A 19,478-nucleotide genomic window follows, 5' to 3' on the forward strand; every position below is an offset into this window, starting at 1 on the left:
CCTACTTTTGCTCTACTCAACTGTGGTTGAGCTGGTACCTAGGGTGCAAGACAAAGTCCCATTTACTTTTCCCTCTGCTTGTCTCAAACAGAAGGAATCTTTCACTGTAGCCACCACAGCTGGGAATGTGCTGGGTCACCCCAAAGCCAGCATGTCTCAGAGCCCAAGGCCCATGGTGTACTACCTGGGTGTTGCTGCTGTTTAATCAGAGCCCAAGGGCTTTTTAGTCAGCAGGTGATGAATCCTGCCAGGACTGGGCCCTTCCCTTCAAGACAGCAGGTTCCCTTTTGGCCCAAGGTGTGTCTAGAAATGTCATCCGGGAGCTAGGGTCTGGACTGGGGGCCTCATGACTTTGCCCAGTGCCCTATCCTACTGTGGCTGGTATCTAAGGTTCAAGACAACATCCTCTTGACTCTTAGGTCTCCTCTTCTTGAGCAGAAAGAAGGGGACACTTTTGTTGCAGCAAGCTGTGTTGCCTCAGGTTCGAGGAGGGATGGTGCAAGCACTCCCTTAGCTGCACCAGCTTGTGTCTTGCTAGGTCACATGCCACCCTAGTTCACTGGCTCTGAACCCAGACTAGCACTAGGAATTGCCTAGGAATTGCAGTCCTTGTGTCCAAGACTGCCTTTCACGTTTACCTATGACCCCAGAGCACTTCATCCCACAGTGGTGAGGCTTGCCAAGAAACTCAAGTTCCGACCACTAGGCTGAAGAAGTCACCTCTGGCTAGGGCTGGTTCAAATGTTCCCTCTGTGTGCAGGCGCTGGAGGACACCAGCATGGCTTTATTCTTTGCCATGATGGGACGGCACTGAGTTCAATGTAAAGTTCCCCAGGCATTGCGAGCTTTCTCCCCAAAGTGCACAGATTCTCTCTCCATGCTGCATGGCTGCCGGCAGGGAATGGGGGAGTAGTGCCATTGGCAATTCAAGACTATCTCTCCTGCCCTCCTCAATCCCTTTCTCCAATGATATGAAGTTAAATCCAGGTGCCGTGATTACTCGCCTGATTTTTGGTTCTAGTGATGGTGCTTTTCTCTATGCTGTTAGTGGCTATAATTTGGTCTTCCAGCGGTGGCAGTGAGGGTGGGGGTGGGCAATGAATGGTATAAGCTTCCATCTTACTCTGCCTTTAGAGTTAAATAATTTTGGGGAAGTCACTTAACGTATCTGAACCTCAGGTTTCATATCTTTCAAGTAAAGGAAATAGTACCAGTATGTAAGCTCAAGTGAGACAGTGCATGTGACAGCACTTTATAAATTTTAAGGCACTATAGAACTGTTGGGCATTTTGATTAATAAGTATCTAGGCTGACTTCTATATTTCATAAGGTGGAGATAAAAATATATTAAGGTGCACTGTCACTGTCATACACAAAAGTGGGCCTCTAGGGCTGAGCTCACACCGCTATCCTGGAATACTTCCAAAACTCCAAAGTGAAGGTGAAAGTGGGAATTGAAAAGGGAAGGATGGCCAGGCACTGTGGCTCACGCCTGTAATCCCAGCACTTTGGGAAGCCAAGGCGAATGGATCTCCTGAGGTCAGGAGTTTGACACCAGCCTGGCCAACACGGTGGAACCCGTGTCTACTAAAAATGCAAAAATTAGCCGGGCAAGGTGGCGGGCATCTGTAATCCCAGCTACTCGGGAGGCTGAGGCAGGATAATTGCTTAAACCCGGGAGGCGGAGGTTGCAGTGAGCCTGGATCGCACCATTGCACTCCAGCCTGGGCAGCAAGAGTGAGACAAAAAACAAAAAACAAAAAACAAAAAAAAGAAAGAAAGAAAGAGCAAAAGAAAGAAAGAAAGAAAGAAAAAGAAAAACGAAGGAGATAACAATCACCTTAAAAAAAAAGTTGGAAGGGAAATGTAAAGGATCATGTAGTCTATAGGTTGACAAGCTTTTTCTATAAAAGTTCAGAAAGTAACTATTTTAGGCTTTACTGGTCATACAGTCTCTGTTGCAGCTACTCAACACTGCTGTTGTAGCACAAAAGCAGCACCAACAGACCATATATTAAAAAAGTGAACATGCTTGTGTTTCAATATAACTTTATTTGTGGACATTGAAATTTGAATTTCATGTAAGTTGCATGAGTCAAAAAATATTATTTTCCTTTCGACTGTTTTTCAGTCATTTAAAAATGTAAAAGTCATTCTTAGCTCACAGGTCATACAAAAATAAGTGGTGGGATGGATTTGACCCAAGTGTTGTAGTTTGCAAAACCCGATGTAATCTATTTCTCTCGGTCCTGGGTTAACTGTGAGGGACAACCTAAATCTACTAGCTGCTAATTTAGCTGTTAAGGATACTTGAACAAATAGGATAATTAAGACTTTGCAGTGAGAGAATATCATTCAAAAATCAAATAATGAAAAAAATCTATACAGAGAATTGTTTAAAGACTTTATTTAGATAAAAGGGGTGATTTACACATACTGTGCCAAAGAAAATGAAGACATAACTGGACCTCCACTGATAAGAATGTCCAGCTAGATTAAGAAGTTTGCTAATTGACACGTGTAAGTTTAGAAAAGATAAACAGAGCTTCATTTGTAGGACACATAAGCTGTGTTGTTATGCACAGACAGACCAAGTTCACTGTTGCTAAGAATCCTGTCAGATTAAATCAACCTGCAAATATATAATTGTGACATCTTGTTCTCTTTGGTACAGTGTGTGCCACTGTAGTCATTATCTCAAAGCTCTTTCACTCTGAAGAGCATCAGTGTTTAATTATATTCTTTTATGAGACCTCATTTGTAGACATCATCCTCTTTCAGAGTTGGCTTTGCTGAGGGAAAGTAGGTCATTTTTTCAAGACTGTCCCAGTAGTGCTGAGCAGTAAGCCTCTCAACAATGTCCTTTTAAACAGAACATCTTGTGGAACCAAAACTCCTTGTTCTTGCTTTAAATTCTTTAGCTGTAAGTTGACAGATGAACTCATATCCCAATTCCTACAGGCCCTCACTGTCCACAACAAGGCCCAGGGGAAGATTATGGGCTTGTGGTTTGTTCAGTCTAGCACGTGGGTCAAATTCTTCATAACAAATGGAGAAAAACATATTTTATGTCCATTATTTCGAAAGCTAAAACTATGAGTTATTTGAGAATAATCTCTAAGAAACTCTGTGAGAAAAGGAATAATAGTTAATATGTGATATGAAGGTTGAGAAAGACAAAAGGTTGACAAACTATGGCCCAAGGACCATATCTGACCCACTGTTGTTTTAATAAATGTGGTTTTATTAGAGCACAGTCCTGTTTGTTTATCTATGTGTTGTCTATGGCTTTCTTGCTACGATAGCACACTTAAGTAGTTGAAACAAAAACCTGTGGCCTGCAAAATCTATAACATGTACTGGTCCTTCAGAAAAAAAATCTTGCTCACCCCTGCTAAAGACTGTCAAAATCACAAAATTAAAAGTATAAATGAACTTGAGTTAGCTATTCAAGTGTTGAAAAAATTTTCAGAATTACATTATGTTTGTTCTGCTATTTTCAACTTAAAATGAGACATAATGCCAAAAGTGCTTTTATTCCCCTTTGTTCATCTAAATTAATTACTATCTGGCTTAGTAGTACTGTGTATTCTACTGGTACTTCAAAATTAAAAAAAAAACAAAGTTCTTTCTGAGTGTGTGTATGTGTGTGTTGTGTGTGTATGTGTCTGATTATGTGTGTTTAACAAAAACACAATTTCTGAGTTTTTTATTTTAAATTGAAATGGGAGATATACATTCATGCTCTCAGCATACCCAACCTTCATGGGCCTGAAAATTCATTAATAAGCATCAAACCTGGGAGGAGATGATGCTTCAGACCTAAGAAATTGCTCAGATGCTTGATTAAGGAGGAACTAGTGCCCTTTACCTGGTATAAGATTTCTTACTTCCCTAGAATTTTTTCTTTAAAGACAGGGTCTTACTCTGTTGCCCAAGCTGGAGTACCATGATGCCATCAGACTTCACTGCAGTCCTGGACCCGTGGGCTCAAGTGATCCACCTCAGTCTCCCAAGTAGCTTGGGACTTCAGGTGCATCACCACACCTGGCTAATTTTTTAAAAATCTTGTCGTTGGGCCAGGCGCGCTGGCTCACGCCTGTAATCCCAGCACTTTGGGAGGCCGAGGCGGGTGGATCACGAGGTCAGGGGTTCGAGACCAGCCTGACCAACATGATGAATCCTCGTCTCTACTGAAAATACAAAAATTAGCTGGGCGTGGTGGCGGGCGCCTGTAATCCCAGCTACTCAGGAGGCTGAGGCAGGAGAATTGCTTGAACCCAGGAGGCAGAGGTTGCAGTGAGCCAAGATCTCGCCACTGCACTCCAGCCTGGGCGACAGAGCGAGACTCTGTCTCGAAGAAAAAAAAAAAAAGAAATCTTGTTGTTGTTGTTTTTATAGAGACAGAGTTCTCCCTATGTTGCCTAGGCTGGGATCAAACTCCTGGCCTCAAGTGATCTGCTCGCCTTGGCCTCTCTAAGTGCTAGGATTACAGGTGTGAGCCACAGTGTCTTGCCTCCCCAGGATCAGTTTAGAGTAGGAATCATGTTATATACTATCCTTGTCCATATCTCCAAAAGTGGGGAAGGGCTACTCAGGAGAAGGACATTACATGGGTGCTAATCCATGTATCTCATGGATAATTCTACCAGTTAGCCAACTTCCTTATCCTCTCTTGGAGATGGTCAACACACACTACAATGTGCTTAGAGAAAATAATAATCTGGTTTGGTAGAAGGTTGGATTCAGCAAAGAAACTACTGATACTTTTTAACAAAATTAAGATACAATTGTTTTCCTTTACTTTCCCCAGGTTATTTTTACATGCATATATCATTAAAAAGTACCACTGACTCTCTCTCTCCCAGTCAGTACGCAGCTGGAAGTGGGATTTCCTTTGGCAGTTATTGAAGAACTTGTTTTAAGACTGAATATATATGAGATTTTTGAGTTCCACAAATGTGGTTGTATTTCTAAAAAGAAACTTTTCCTAACTAGAATCCATTCACCAATGCCAAATTAAACATTTGGTCAAATATAGCACCAGGGAATTAAAGGTATATGTAAGTATCTTTTCTAGAAATTCTTATTTTTATCATATGGTTTTTCTTTTGAAAGTCTAAAAGTAATCCAAATGCCCATCTCCTAACCCACTGAATACTTACCATTAATAATGATTTACTTATAAAGGTCTTCTGTAAAGGGAACAAGGGCTTAGTATGTGGAATGGCAGCTTGATTTTTCTTTTTTTGACATCTGTTAAAAATGAGCTATGATATCATCAATCATATTAACTCTGTGGTATTGTGTTATTCCTTGGGTGTTCTGATTTCATATGACAGCTTTTTCTAGGATTCAAACCATAAACATTTCCTCTAGAGACTGTAATGAGAGGTACAATTATAAACCCAGGGGACTGTACATGATAAAAAAAATACATATGCCATTTTGCACTCTCTTCCCTAACCCACAAAATTAACTCTTTACCATAATTTTCTACAAATAGAAGAACAAGTAGAACCAATAGAAGCTGAAAAATCTAAAGGTTTAATTGCCAAGAACAATTTGGAACGATATAAATTTTTTCTAAATGTATATAAAGCATGAAAGAAAATGTGTATTATAGATTTGAGCAGAATATACCAATCCGTAAAGTAGTAACTAAAACTGATAAACATGGAAATTTTATCACTTTATTTAAGAATAATGAAGTATTTTATTGTCAAATTCTAGTAGTATTCTATTTATACAAAAAGGAACATAGAAAATAATTTTGTTTAAAAAGGTGGCATTGATAGGAAAATAGCAGAGTATTTCCTCATATCTAAATTATATATATTTCTTTTTGGATACTCATACACAACCTAATAGTTTGAAACCCAATTCTCAACTACATGTCAAAGTGGGGTGTGTGTGTACGTGTGTGCATTTTAGGCTACTTAATGCTTATTTGTATTATAGACAACAAAATAGCATCAGATGCATTTTGTTGTTGTAATTTATACACTGGATTTTAATGTTGCTGAATGATTTTCAAATTAGCTTACATTAAATAAACTTATGCCTTTTTATTGTTACTCATATCAAGAATAAGCACTGTAAGAGACTTTACCAAGAGTTTTGTGAAGGAGACTAGCTGGATTTTCATCACTCTCATTTCCTCTTCCTCTTGAGCAAAGTGCAGCCATGCTAGTAATTATGCCCAGCTGTGGGACTGGCTTCTGCCAGTTGAATATATATAAGTGGAAGTGATTTGTGCCGTTTCTAGGCTTGGCCCATAAAAACTTCCCATTTGCAGTTCTCTGTGTTATTTTTTCAGTGACTGTAGAAGCTGTGTGTGGAACACGGTAGAGCCACAGGATGGAAAGGTATCAGCTCCCTAATCATGGAGAAGAGCCATCTACCAATCAAGAAAACCGATTTTGGACTTTAAGTGAGCAAGTAATAAACCACTGATGTTTGAGAATTTATTACGGCAGTTAGAGTTACCTTCATAAATACAAATTTGAATTAATTTAGATGTGATTTGGAATTATTATTTTTTAAGTCTGCATGCTAACAAATCTATGGAAATGTTGGAATGAAGTTATTTCTTAAGAATTTTCACAAAGTAACTCGAGTTACTAATAATTCCATTTTCTGATAACCTGCTAAACAGCTTTGATATAGGGAATTTGAAAAATTTAAGAATAAAAATAACAAATAAATAAAACAAAGCTCAGGGGCTTCTTTATACTACCAGCTACATCATATTTCCGTGATAAAAATATGTTAGAAGAAATTTCAGGCACTTACAGGCTCTACTTATATATGAACATCAGGATCTCATTGAAACTTACTTATGTGCAGACCACAGTGAGGAACGGACTATCAAAGGAATGATTTTCAATCCTGTATAACCATTGTATCACACTTAACCCCTAGTATAATTAATCTGCTTTACCTAACTGGGGCTAGTGACCATCGGGGAAGAAGGAAGAAAGAAAAATAAAAAATATTCACATTGACTCAAGTTCCATGTCCCAGTCCACCGTTCTGCTTTTTGTGGAGAAATACACCTTCTTGGACATCTCAAGAAATACTCACAAAATATAGAGATAAATAAAAGCTACAGAAAACAACCTCAGCAAATTTAGGTTTGCATTGTGCAAAAGGTAACAGTGTCATGTTACACTCCCACAATCCTTTTAGGAGCATTCAATATAGAATTATTATAAGTCGTAGATAACTTTTGGAGCAATGCTAAACCCACGGTCTGCCTATATGAGAATGTCCTTCCCTTTTGATGGAGGTTTGTTTCCAGGACTTGTATCCGTACCATGTGACTCCACTCCTGACCACAGTGCATTGGATCAGCTGGGCAAATAAGATTCTCTCTCTAGGAACTTTGGCATATAGATATAGCAACCCCAGTAAGTTTAGACTATTACTAGATATGATGAAAATTGTAATATCTTAGTACAAAATGGTGTCATTCTTCAGAGAAAAATTATTCAGACCTAAAGATGAGAGAGCCTGAGCGAGTTAAGGAGAAGGAGGAAGAAAGAAAGAGAGAGACAGAAACAGGGACAGAGACTGAGGATGAATATTATGAGAGAGAGCCTAGATTGCTAGTCGCTTTCCATTTCCTGGTTCTAAACCCACTGCTGAAATATGTTTAGCTTCTGGATTCACCCAGAATAAAAGTGCAAATGAATTGCACATTCAAAGCTCCCTATTATGGACCAGTTCTGGCTAATATTAAATTACATCTTTAATGGGCCTTCCTCTTTCAACCCTACATTCCCAATATTCATAATTTTTTCCTCTGCTTTAGTAATTTTTCAACAAGTCATTTCCTACTTATCTGTAAAGATCTGGATCAAATATCACCTCCTCTGTGAAGTTTTATCAAATTCTGTTAGGCAAAGTTAGTCATTGCTGCACCTGTGTTTTCACAGTACTTTCCACATTCCCGAATTATAACTATTTGCTTATGAAACTCCCATCCATCAAACTAGAAGGACTTGTGGGTTCTTGAATCTCCAGCATCTAGCAGTTTCTGGCACACAGTGGGCTCTCAATAAATGTTTATTAAGTGAATGAATCAATGCAGCAATTACTTCCTCTATGATGTTTTAAAACAACAAGACACTCCCAAAATCCTGTGTCTGTCCTCAACCTTTTGAAGGGAACTTTCCCTTTATAAGCAACTATTAGCTTTCTTGCTCTCCAACCATACTTCTCTTGAGGCAGGCTCATTCTAGAATATTTACTATTCTATAACTCATATATTTTTCATAAGAAGTGACTCAATCCTGCTTATAGCTAGGGTTCATTAGCAAATGAGGCTTTCACACTGCAAATACCACTCCTAGAGTGAGTTTACGCTTAGAGAAGACATACAGAAAAATTAACTGAAGAGCTTCAGAAATTACTATAATTTGGATTTATTCACAGGAGGTAGCCTACTTTACTGTTCAACGTAGAAAGATATGTTAGTTATACCATGAAACATCAAACTGATTTGAAGAAAAGTATAAATTATAATACAGAATTTTTTAAAGGCCTAAATAATCCTATAGCATATCAGAGCAGCAAGTGAAACGACTCAGATATCCTAAGTCTCAGCAATGCTCTTTATCACTTTGGAATCCAAATTTCCAGTTTCACTATTGTGATTTCAGAGGGTAGCTACATAACTAAAACTCATATGCAGCACATGTAGCTACAGGGCTTCTGCTGTCTTCTTGTTTCAAAGAGGCATGAGCTGTTGGCTCACCAGATTTTTAAATATCTATTGAGGGAAACGAGAGAAACAAAGCAAAGGGATTTTTTTTAACTGCATGTATATGTGTGTCTGTCTGTTTCTCTGCCGTGTGTGTGTGTGTGTGTGTGTGTGTATGTATGTAAAATTATATGACATTATATACAAGTATATATCCACAATAATATATATGTATGTGTATGTATATGTGTATATGTATATAAGTCTGAAAGTGTTTTTTTTATTTTTTCCTCCAACCCTTCATAAGGTGAAGTTTCATCAAATCACATCATGTGACTCTCCAGGAACCTCACTGAACGGGTCTGACTCATCGTCTGGGAATTTTAAATAGGCATGTGCTTCCATGAGAGTTAATACTTAAAAATACACGTACACACAAACTGGCAGTGAAAGAGAGAAAAAAAAAAAAAACAAGTGAAACTTTTGCTTGGCACAAACACTCAGGTCAGACACTGGCCACTCAATATTTCACAGTTAATTACCAGGTGGAATTACCTTTAGAGTGAAGGTGGTGGCTCCGTGCTCAGGGGGCAGAGGCAGTAAATCTATAGTTTATATCATTAAGTCAGCCAGGTTGGATTAAGCAGTGAAAGGGACTGCCCCTGAAATCGCTGACCCTGATTCCCCTCTGTGATATAAAATTTTCCTGAGAACCGAGGGCTGTGTCTGCCCACTAGTGGTCAGGTGGCAGAGCTGGTGGGACCCAGACATTCCCTAGAGGATTTTATGCCAAGTTCTATCTGGATCAGTTGGGAATTGGCCCTGGCCACCCAGTCTGCTTTTTAAAAAGCATTTTGAGATCTATCAACTCAGCCCCATGAGATAAGTCAGTAAAAATAACCCAGGCTATGTCAATCTTGAGGGAAGGTTTCTGTTTGCGATAGTTACCTTAAACTCTTATTAATGACGAGTAATTGCACTAGGAACTAACATTTCTAATCTATTACCAAAAGATCACCTGAGTCAGTAACACTCAGTAAAGACAAATCACTTTTTTCTTTCTCTTCCCAGACCTTCATAGAATACCACAATGACGTTTTTCTATTTGAAAACTACGAAATGTTCTTCCATTGTTAAAAGAATTAATTTGGAAAACTTTAAGTTAGAATTAAAAGTCTTTTACTTAATTGGCCCCAAACTATAATTTCCTCTTTATCTTTATTAAGCTCCTAAATGAAATCTATATTCTAGCTAAACTCAAACACTATTGTTAGCTGACTTTTCAGTTTTTCCTCCATGCTTTACTCATGACTGCCTACTTGAAGCACTCACCATGTTCTAATACCTACCCACCTACCTACTTACCTATACAAATATTACCCTTGATTCAAAGCCAAATCCTACATCATCATCAAACTCTGAAATGCCTGAGATTAGCATGTACTAAGTATATGAAACTTCCTATAGCCTCCTTTCATTGCCATATTTGTATCTCAAGCAATAACTTAGATATATGTCATCTCTACAGGAATTATGTCATATACTCCTTTTAACCCTTATAATGTCTGGTAAAGTTTGTTGTTGTTGTTGTTGTTGTTTTTATTTGTTTTTGTTTTTTACCTTGGAATAGGGTGTCCACAAATATTTGTTGAAAGTAAAACACAGAGATAAATCTGTGATTAAATTTATCAGTCAAGACTCAAATCCAACACAGTTTTATTGTGGTCCAACGTAATAGCACCAATAACAAAGCTACTCCTCCATGGGTTTAGTTTTCTCTATAACTCCTAGGAACATTAATCTTGCATTGTGGGTAGAAAAAGGCTGTTGGGTGGAGTATTGACTCCCTGATAAAGTATAAATTTTCTTCAACCTTCACGTGAGTGTTAGACTTCATGATATGCAGATTTTCTCAATTTTAGCACATTTTAAAATAAAAATTGTTTGTAGGAAATACCATTGGAAAACTTAAATAAGTTTTAAGGAAATTCAAATCCATGAGCTCATCCTTTTCTTTCACCACTTCTTTGTCCGGTGACATTAGGAACAACCAGACCATCTCATTATAGTTTTCAAAAAATGTTCAGTAGCATCATACATAAAGTTACTGAGTTCCTTGATTCTTTTAAGTGAGTGATTAAGAAGATCCAAAGCAGATATTTTGTGTATCTCTGTTACCAATTCATGCTATGGACTATCAATTCTCTCCTTACTACTGAAAATAGAGACATGAGCATCTTTAAATTTAAACATATTAGACAGCCAATTCTGGAAACGCTAGAACCAATTCAGAAAATGATTCCTGAAATTCTCTTCCTCTAGAATCACTCTTGGTATTAAAATATCTGTATTTGTTAGGGTTCTCCAGAGAAACAGCCAATAGGAGATATATACGTGTGTGTGTGTGTGTGTGTGTGTGTGTGTGTGTGTGTGTGTGTGTGAGACAGAGAGAGAGAGAGAGAAAGAGAGACAGAGAGAGAAAGAGAAAGATTAGAATTAGTTTTCTTGATTATGTAGTCTGAGACGTACCATGATCTGGCATCTGCAAGTTATAGATCTAGGAGAGTCAATGGCATAGTTTTAGTCGAAGTCTGTAGACCTGAATGCCTGAAAACCGAGAGACAGTCCTAATCCAACAGCAGGAGAAGACTGATGTTTCAGCTCAAGCAATTGTGCAGAGAAAGCAAATTCTCCCTTCCTCTCCCTTTTTGTTCTATTCAAGCTCTCAACAAGTTAGATCAGGCCCACCCACACTGGGTGAACAATGTGCTTTACTCAGTTTAACATATTCGAGTGTTAATCTGATCCAGCAACATTCTCATGGACACACCCAGAAGTAATATTTAACCAAGTATCAGGCATCTAGTGATGCAGTTAGGATGACAAATAAATTAGCCAGCAAAAATATCATATCTGTTATAAATATTTAAAATTCGGTATTTTTTCTTCTAATTTATAACTTCAATTCTCTAAACACTTTATACCTCAAATATTGATAGAAAAAAATGCTTTAGTTTACTCATATGGTTGTTAAAATTGTTTTAAACTTGTTTTTTATTTATCATTAGTCTCATTTTTATAATTGTTTGATATAAATAACCCATCAACTTTTTCTGTTCTAATAGTTTTCTTTCCTAGTGTAAAGAAAGTTATAACTCATCAACTACCAAAGAAAAACATTTCAAAAGAATTTTGCCTTTCTCTTCAGATTTTCTCATCAAAATGACTTTATTCTCTCACAAGTATAACAAAAGTTATGCTCAGAAAACTTCTAGTGTAATTTCACTCACTTGTTTTCTTTACTTCCTCCTCCATTTTTTCTTTCCTTCCTTCCTTCTTTTCCTCCCTTCCTCCCTTACTTCCTTCTTTTCTTCCTTCCTTCCTTCCTCTCTCCCTCCCAACCTCCTTCCTTCCTTCCACCATCCTTCCCTCCCTCCTTCCTTCCTTTCTTTTCCTGTTTCTTTCTTTTTTTTTATTTAATTATCTCACTATGCAGCTCTTCCTTCCTCTTAAAATCAATTTACTCCCGGTCCAGCCATTATGATTTGCCTTAAAAAGTTTCCCAAACAATCCCACCAGATCCAAGATTTCTTGTCAGCTTCTTCAGCAACTATCAATTAACAGAATTTAAAGTCTCAAAATCCAAACTTGGAACAAAAGAATAAAACAATTCTCTAAGTTTAATTATACTGTCCCAAATAAATTCAATAGAAAATATATCAGAAGGGAAAAAGTAATTAAATGATCAAGATAGAAGCTGTAAAAAATAGCCATTATACTTTCTAATCTCTTTTCTCCAAAATATCATCACAAATCATACTTCAGACATATGAGTGAAGATATTTGACCAGGGGTTCTTGTAGAGAACAGTTGACAATGTGATATAGATGCCAATATTATTTTGTTATTTAACTCTTTGAAAAATTCATCATTTTGTCATTATAAAAGAGTGTTATAAAAAATTGTAATTTCTTTCTTTATTCAAAAAACTTTTATTAAGCATCTTGCTCATTTCAGGCCACGTGGGAGGCATTGATAGAAATGTAGAATGGATGCTATGGAATATATGTTATCAGTTACAGCTTTGGTTCTTTATAGACTGAGGGATGCTTTATGTAGATCTTTGTTATGGTACCGACTAGACTGATTCAGATAGCCAGCTACTACATAGATTATTTTCCAAATCATTACAGTCTATCTACCTACTCATTAGATCAGTTGTTCATGGAAATATGGTACAGTCATTGAGAAAACCAAAGACACAAATAATTGATATGTAAATTGTCATTTATCATTGGTTTGTGTGTCATTCATTATGCCCTCTTAGAAAGAAGACAAAGTTACTTAGGAGAAAATAAAAACAATAAGATATAAAACAGAAATAATATTTTTAAAAAGCATAAAGATATTTTATGATGCAAAGGCATTGAAAATCAAATCTTTCTAGCTCATTGGTAACTTAGGAAAGTTAGGTATAATTTATAGCTACCATCTTTAAGGAATATTTTATGAGGATTATGATTTGCCTTAAAAAGTTTCCCAAACAATCCCACCAGATCCAAGCTTTCTTGTCAGCTTCTTCAGCAACTATTAATTAACAGGATTTATCTCTTGATAAGAGATAATCAGATAAGAGATAATCTTGATAAGAGATAAGAGAGAATCTGATAGATTGGGGTCAAAGGGAATAAACTACCCTGTACAGAGATTATGCTTTAGGCATTTATTCTCCAATTCATAAATTAAATAGCAATGTGATACAGAAGAAAATAATGACTGACAGATTAGGGCTATTACAAATGAGTATAATATCTCAAGGCAGGAGGTTAAAATAAAAATAATTTAGCCTTCCTTTTACATGTATGCCAGAGCAACAGGGCCCCATTATCACCCCATATGTATATTTTCCTTCTTAAATAAATTATTATATAAGATTGTTTATTCATGTGTGGACATAACCTAGTGCTATGGCAACTATGGAACAAAACATTATATATTCACATTTCAATTTTTTATAATACTGTTTATTTTGTATCAGTCACATGGAAACAGACTTCCAGAGAAGCTCTAATGAACAGTTTTAAATGTATTCTCCTATTGATTTTGTTATATGACAGTGAGAATTTCTTAACAACATGAAGGAAACCATAGAATTATAAAGCTAGAAGAGAGGTTGAGGTCAAGACGGCTGACTAGATGCAGGTAGTATGTGCGTCCTCCACGGAGAGGAACCAGAATAGTAAGTAGAGATATTTTGAAGAGATCATCTAGGAGAGAACACTAACATGCACCAGAGATAGAAAGCACCAGAAGTAAGTAAGGAGAGGTTTTGAGGCAGCTTGTCTGGCCGGGGATTAAGAGCCAAAAGAGGTTCCTGGAGATGGGGAATCAGTAAGAGAGAAACCCCCAGGGCTCCACGTTCTGAAACAAACTTTTATAATCTTGGCTACAGGAGAAACCTTTGACCTGTTAGAGTAAGTAGCTAGGCAGACATGAGCAGGGGAGGAAAGGCCCCCACCCAGGAATGTCAGGCGATCATCAGGTGATGGCCAGGCATTTGTTAAACTGTTTCTCTAAAATAGTAATTGGTCACAGCTGGTGCCAGGGAAAGGCTCACTCTTGAAGCTAGTGATCAGCAGCTTCATGATAAGATCTCAAGAGCTGGGTGAGAAGGCTCAAGCATGTGCACTAAGAGGTAAAATGGTGGAATTTAACTGGTATATGACCTTCCTCTAGGAATGCTCAACTGGTAAGGGAAAAGCACCTCAAATGAGCATGGGCACAACTTCAGTAAACACACCACGCATGTGGCCTCTGTGCATGTGGACAGCCTGCCCCGAGGGAAAAATCGAGGGAGGAGAAATGGAAACCCCAGAATCATACCAATGTATAAAAATGCAAGTCAAGCGTTGGACAGAGGATTTGGGTCTCTCAAGTTGCCCGCTTGTCCCTCTTCCAAGTGTACTTTACTTCCTTTTGTTCCTGCTCTAGAACTTTTTAATAAACATTCACTCCTCCCCTAAAACTTGCCTCAGTCTCTCCTTCTGCCTTATGCCCCTTGGCCACATTGCTTTCTCAAGGAGGCAAGAATTGAGTTTGCTGCAGACATGTATGGATTCAGCACTGCTAACAGACCCATTATGGTTTCAAGCCTGACATACAGCACTGCCTAAAGATTTCACAGAGATGTTACTCCAGAAACAGAACCCATGCAGCATCCCATCGACATCTAAGCCTGGAGCAGCTTCAGCTGAGAGACATTTTGAGAACCTAGATACCAGTGATCTACAGAAATGGCTGTTGCTGCTACACTGCCTTGAGGAGGGAGAGAGGAGATTGTCATCCCACAAACCCCTGATAGGGTCCCTACTGCCCTGCTTTGGGCTGCTGTTGAGACTGAGATGTGAATGAGCCATACTCCTCACAGCTGCTTGTTCACACTTCTTGCCTGAGAAGGATTTCGCTCTCTCTCGATCCAAGCCCAAGGCACCATTTTGAGAGTTTAACGCTGGACTTCACCCCCCTTCACCTTGGACTGAGTTTGGGCTAATGTAGCTGCATCTGTCACCCAGCCAAGAAGGGACAGGCTCTTTTACATATCTAGGACAATAACAACTGACCTGCAGTGGCCTGCTGTGAGACTAAGATGCAAGTGGACTGCACACTCCGTAGTTTCTTGTTCATCCTGCCTACCTAGGAGAGGCCCCTCCCTTGTCTCAGGCCCAAGGTGTCATTTTGAGGGTTTAATCCTGGGTCACATCCCATCGTTGGGCTGAGTTAAAGTTGGCATGACTGCAGCCACCACCTGGCCAAGAAGGAACAAAGAAACTAGGCTCTCCTATCTAGAACAATACCCACCACACTATCATGGGCTACTGTGAGACTGAGACTTGAGTGAACCATACTGACCACAGCATCTTACCCATGTTGCTCATCTAAGAGGGGCCCTGCCCTTTCTGTTCATAAACCCACAGTTTGCACCAATTTGAGGGTTTAACACTGGGCTGTGCCCCACCCTTGAGTTGAGTTTGAGCAAATGTGATTGCAGCCACTACCCAGCCAGGGAAGAGATGGGGAGACAAAGATTTCCTAAGCACTTCGGACAATAGCCACTGCCCTGCTATGGGCAGCTGGGGGACTAGGGACTAGCCCACCCAACATATCACAGCTTTCAGCAACACCAGCATAGACTTCTTGGGTACCAGTGGGTGGCTACACCACTGCTACAACCGTCACCCACACCAACTCAGCTGCCCAAGGGTCTAAGAACCAACCCACATGCCTGGTCCACCTCTTCCACTTCTAGTTTCCAAGCAAGCCACCTGAAGATTCAAGAATCACATCTCCAGGACCCTCTAACACTAGAGCCAGTGTAAACTGCTCTGGGGCCTTAAACAGAGCATATTTACCCCACTGCTGCCACCACCAGGGCCCAAAGATTAGCTCAGTTTACATCCAAGTCCTCCTCAAAAATTGCACCACTACTTGAATTAATAACTATACCCTAAGCAACTGAGGAAATCACAGATACCACTGACTCTGTGTATTGCCAAAGAAGTAATGCAAAGATCACACTACCACAGGCACCCAAAGTCAAAGTCAAACTACATTAATCAACAATATACATATAACCTCAGGGAAAATTTCTCCCCTACAAAAGTAATTTCAAAAAATTGGAACAAGCAACTGCTACATCAGATGCACAGATATCAGTGGAAGACCACAGGAAACATGAAAAAGCAGGGAAATATGACACAACCAAAAGATAAAACAATTGTCTAGCAACATATCCCAATCAAAAAGAACTCCTAGAAATGTCAGATAAAGAATTCAAAATATTGATTTTAAAGAACCCCAATAAGATGCAAGAGAAATCTAAAAAACAATACAAGAAACCAAAAAATCAATTCTGGATATGAATGAGAAATATACCAAGGAGATAAATATCTTTAAAAACACACACAGAAATTCTGGAACTAGAAAATTCATTGAGGGAAATAAAAATACATTTTAAAGCTTTAATCATGGACTAGATAAAGCAGAAAAAAGACTATCAGAACTTGAAGATAGGTATTTTAAATAATCCAGTAAGAAAATAATAAAGTAAAAAATAAGAAAGAATAAACAAAGCCTTCTGGGATTATATAAAGTGACTGCAAGTACAAATTGTCAGTATTATCAAGGGGGAAGAGAGATCAACAGTTTAATAAATCCATTTGAGAAAATAGTTGATGGAAACTCACCAACTCTATTAAGAGCATTAGACATCCAGATATGGGAGGCCTAGCAATCTTAAGAAAAATACATCACAGAAAGGAATTAACAAGAGTATATTATAATCCAAATGTCTAAAGTCAAAGTGAAAGAAAAAATTTTAAAATTAGCAAGAGAAAAATGTCTAGTCACTTACAAAGGAAATTCCATCAGACTAACGGCAGACTTTCCAGCAGAAACATTATAGGTCAGAAGAGGATGGATGGCATTTTCAAAGGGCTGAAAGAAAAAAAAAACTGTTAGCTGAGAGTTTTATATCCTGCTTGAATAATCTTCAAAAATGAAAGAGAAATAAAGTCTTTCCCAGACAAGCAAGCACTGAGGGAATTTCTCACCATGAGACTGTCCCTACAGGAAATGCACAAAGGGTTATTAAACATAGAAAGAAAAGGTCAATTTTACTATCATGAAAACATATAGAAATATAAAATTCACAGCTCTTATGAAACAGTCATACAAAGGAGGAAGAGGCAGGAATCAAATGGCAACATGGCAGAATTCCATCAAACCACAAAGAAAAAAAGACAGAAATGGAAATAAACAAAGAATGTATAAAACAACTTGAAAAAAACAATATGACAGGAACAAATCCTCACATAGTAATATTAACCTTAAATGTAAATGGCTTAAATGCTCCACTAAAAAGATACGAAGTAGCAGAATGAATATAAAAAAAAAAGATCCAACTATATGCTGCCTTCAAGAAACTCACCTTACCTATAAAGATATGAAGACTGAAAGTGAATGAATGGAAAAAGGTATTTCATGCAAACAAAAACCAAAAGCAAACAGGAGTAGCTATACTTACATTAGAATAAATAGATTTTAAATCAAAAACAGTAAAAACAAAGATGTAGAAAGTCACTATATAATGATAAAGGGATCAATTCAGCCAACAATCTTAAATATGTATGCACCCAACATTAGAGCACCCAAATTCACCAAACAAATATTACTAAACCTAAAGAAACAGACAGCAATGCAATAATAGTGGGTGACTTCAACACCTCATTCACTGTACTAGACTGATCGTCAAGACAGAAAATTAAAAAGAAACATCGGACTTAAACTGGACTTTAGACCAAATGGACTTAATAGCCATTTATACAACATTCTATCCAACAGCTGCAGAATACACATTCTGCAGAATATACATCAGCACATCGAATATTCTTCAAGATAGATTACCTCTTAGGCCATTAAACAATTCCTAACAAGTTTTAAAAAATCAAAATCATATAAATTATTTCCTCAGACCACAGTGGAATAAAGCCAGAAATCAACACCAAAAGGAAATTTGTAAACTAAGCAAATGCATGAAAATTAAACAGTATGCTCTTAAACAATCACTGCATAAATGAATAAATTCAGATGAAAATTTAAAACTTTTATTGAAACAAATGAAAATGAAAACACAGTGTATCAAATCCTGTGGATACAGAAAAAGCCCTGCTAAGAGGGAAGTTTATAACATTAAATGCCTACATAAAAAGGTGGAATACTCACAAATTAATAACATATCATTGCACTTCAAGGAACTAGGAAAACAAGAACAAACTGAACCTAAAGTTAAAAGAAGAAAAGAAATAACAAAGATCAGAGCAGAACTAACTAAAATAGAGACCAAAAAATTACAATTGATTAATGAAAGGAAAAGCTGATTCTCTGAAAAGATAAAATTGACAAATCACTAACTGGACTAACCAGGAAAAGAGAGGTAATCAAAATAAACACAATCAAAAATGAAAAAAGACATAAGTGATAGCACAGAAATACAAAAGATTATCAGAGACTATTATCAACAATACATTCATAAACTAGACAACCTAGAGGAAATGGTTAAATTGCTGGAAATACACAGTCTCTCAAAATTGAACTAGGAAGAAATAAAACTCCTGTACAGAATAGTAATGCATAGTGAGATTGAATCAGAAATAAAAAAATCTCCCAACAACAACAACATAAAACCAGGACCAGATGGATTCATAGCCAAATTCTATCAAACTTACAAAGAATAACTACCAGTCCTCTTGAAACTATTCATAAATAATCATGGAGGAGTGAATTCTCTGTAACTCATCCTATGAGGCCAATGTCACCTTGATATCAAAACCAAACAAGGACCCAAAAATCAAAACTACAGACAAATATCCCTGATGAACACAGATCCAAAAATTCTCAATAAAATACTAGCAAATTAAATCCAATATCACGTCAGAAACATAATACACCATAATTAGGTGGGATTTGTTCCAGGGATGCAAGGATGATTCAACATATACAAATTGGTAAATGTGGTACATCACATAAACAGATTAAGGACAAAAACAATATCATTATCTCCACAGACACAGAAAATGCATTCAATAAAATGCAATATCCTTCATGATAAAAATCCTCAACAAACTAGGCATAGAAGGATCATATCTCACCATAATAAAGGCTATACACAACAAACACACAGCCAACATGATACTTAATAGGAAAAAGTGGAAAG

At 37.5% G+C, this 19,478-nt stretch overlaps 1 long non-coding RNA gene across 2 annotated transcripts in view; it reads right to left on the reverse strand.

Moving 5' to 3' along the window:
* The window catches only part of LOC109027283 (uncharacterized), a 464,512-nt gene that overhangs the window by 74,522 nt on the left and 370,512 nt on the right, over positions 1-19,478 (reverse strand). The window contains exon 7 of one of the 2 annotated variants that reach the window (XR_008680885.1): positions 17,118-17,200. The exons of the other annotated variant lie outside the window; for it this stretch is intronic. This is a non-coding gene — a long non-coding RNA (uncharacterized lncRNA). The remainder of the gene's footprint in view (positions 1-17,117; positions 17,201-19,478) is intronic. 2 annotated transcript variants of the gene reach the window in all.

Source organism: Gorilla gorilla, chromosome 5, assembly GCF_029281585.2.
Source record: "Gorilla gorilla gorilla isolate KB3781 chromosome 5, NHGRI_mGorGor1-v2.1_pri, whole genome shotgun sequence".
Classification (NCBI taxonomy): Eukaryota; Metazoa; Chordata; class Mammalia; order Primates; family Hominidae; genus Gorilla; species Gorilla gorilla.